The following is a 2,272-nucleotide window of genomic DNA, read 5'->3' as shown; positions in this document are numbered from 1 at the left end:
CTTTATCCTGTGGGAAGAATTTTACAAAACAAAACGGGGAGCATAAGTAATTTACTGGAAGTCACACATATGGCAAGCGGTGACCCAAATCTTCAGAATTTCCACTCTGCTCTGTGGCCTACAACATGGTTATACCGGAAATATTTCCTCTTTTGATAATGGACTGCAAATTTGAAGGAGATTATTATGTTATGCCGGCTTCCAGTTGCATTATGCACACGACAGAGATCCTCAAAAGGAGCACCCAGCTCTAACCCCTGTTTTACCAATCTGCCAAATCTTCATCACATACACTTCCCTGCTTATAAAATACAGGGTAATAAAACTTTCCATCTCTCAGGGATGAGGGCGGTAAGGACGTATCAGCTCACTTGTGGGAGCAGCTTTATGTTCTTTAGAAGAAAAATACATGGCAAAATAGCATTTTTCACCATAATCATCTAATCTATCATAAAGCCAGAGCTGGAAAGGTCATTAAGTGTGCGTATTTGACAGAGGAGTTGAAAGGAATGAAAAAGTGAAGAAAATTTAAAAAATCGTTATTCTACTGACTGGAGTGTGATCACCTTATAAGGGCATTTCTGAACCCATGATTCAAAAAGACAGCTCTTTATTCAAGATTGGAGTAGTCTCTGTAGTCCTGGTCATTGTACTGTAAACTACCATAGAGATGACTCCCACCCAAGAATCAGTGGTCTGGCCTTGTGAAACCCCTAGGTCAGGACCCTCCAAAAAGCGACCGATCTGGAAAAGGTCAGGCATGGATCCAGGCAGATGAGAAGAGTGAGGAAGCAGAACCAAGAAGGGAGGGATAGAATAAAGTAGAAGAGAAGGCTGAAGGATGAGCGAAATATGAGAGGCTCCTGGTGAGTGTAGGACAGAATGGAAAGAAATTGGTTTAAATTATGGCCCAAGAATTATAGGTAGTCCCCAGGGGAGACCCTGCTGCTTCCGAGAGTTGTAAGCTACTGGAATGTACTATTGATTGAATTTATGGAATCTTTTTTTTTTCTGGAGATATGTTCAATAGTAAGCCACACTCCCATCTCAGCAAATGGCTGGAGGCTGTAGATAAAAGGGTACCTTCTATCATATATTGTGGTTATGTCCTAAGATAATGAAATTTGGAGACAGAGTAGCTCACTGGGCTAAGTCTATCACGTGAAGAACTGCAGTATTTCAGGACCCCAATCAAATGCTATGAGGCATTTTAAGTAAAGATCTATGTTCTACTGTAAAGGGAGAGAGAGAGAGAAAAAATATAGTTCCTCCTTTCTCTTAGCTGCAGAATTCTCACTGGCTTTATATTTCCATCAGAAAGATCTCCCCGTAATCAACATCCAATATGGAGAGGTCCTGGAGGTGATGTGAACTGCCTTAGGAAACTTGTCCTCCACACAGCAGACTGTTGGATGCCATCTTTTAAAAATGATCGTTTATTTTTTAAAAGCAGTGATTTTATCACCTCTGAATATTTCACAATCATGAATATGCTTTGAACACACGGGTAGTTAGGGTAGACAAATAATCTGGCATAGATGAGTAGAATGTACAAAAGCCTCAAAAAGTTCAATGGAAAAATTCCATTATCTTTTCATTCCATTTTGCCAAGAACTTTTTGAAGCCTCCTTGTAGAGTCCGGTTATTCAGAGTGTATAATATGAACAATAGTTGCTTGAATTGCTTAAGGCACGTAAAGACACCTGCTTGTAATTTTGTGTTCTTTTGTGCTATTTTCTTTGTTAGCCGGGAAAAATACAGGTGAATTTATGTGCCTTACTGCTATCAGCTTGATTCTAACTCATAGGATCCTATAATAAGTAAGTATATATGTGTGTGTATGTTTACATATAGATATGAATATACATATATATATACATATACATATACACATACATGAGAGGGTAGTGCAAAAGCAGATTTTGTTTTCAAACTACGTAAGTCTGTGTCTTACACTGATATTCAAAACCCTATATAATTGGCCCTTGCCTTGTCTAGCCTAGCCCCTGTGCCTGCTCTGTCAGAGTTTCCTCTTCACAGCCAGGCTAATTTGCTGAATGCAGAAACCCTTTACATGCTATGCTGAGTTAGGTAGTCAATAGTACCAGTATATAAAGAGAGAAACTGTAGTTACACAGATATTCCTCATTTGCCCATGGGTAGACTTCCCATGAAAAAAGTTGGCATTGATGTTTTCCGGGCACTAAACTGGACTCAACCTAACAGCAATGAGGAGGATGGCAGTAGTTTGTTCTACTGTTCATGTGGACTG

At 39.5% G+C, this 2,272-nt stretch overlaps 1 protein-coding gene across 1 annotated transcript in view; it reads left to right on the top strand.

The window, feature by feature from the left end:
- Nucleotides 1-2,272, top strand: part of FAT3 (FAT atypical cadherin 3) — a 684,233-nt gene that overhangs the window by 330,112 nt on the left and 351,849 nt on the right. The gene's annotated exons all lie outside the window — the stretch shown is intronic.

The sequence above is a fragment of the Echinops telfairi genome, unplaced genomic scaffold (genome assembly GCF_000313985.2).
Source record: "Echinops telfairi isolate 266 unplaced genomic scaffold, ASM31398v2 ScPeMD7_1713;HRSCAF=2227, whole genome shotgun sequence".
Classification (NCBI taxonomy): domain Eukaryota; kingdom Metazoa; phylum Chordata; class Mammalia; order Afrosoricida; family Tenrecidae; genus Echinops; species Echinops telfairi.
Note: the sequence above shows the minus strand (reverse complement) of the source record. Positions and strands in the feature narration are given on the sequence as shown.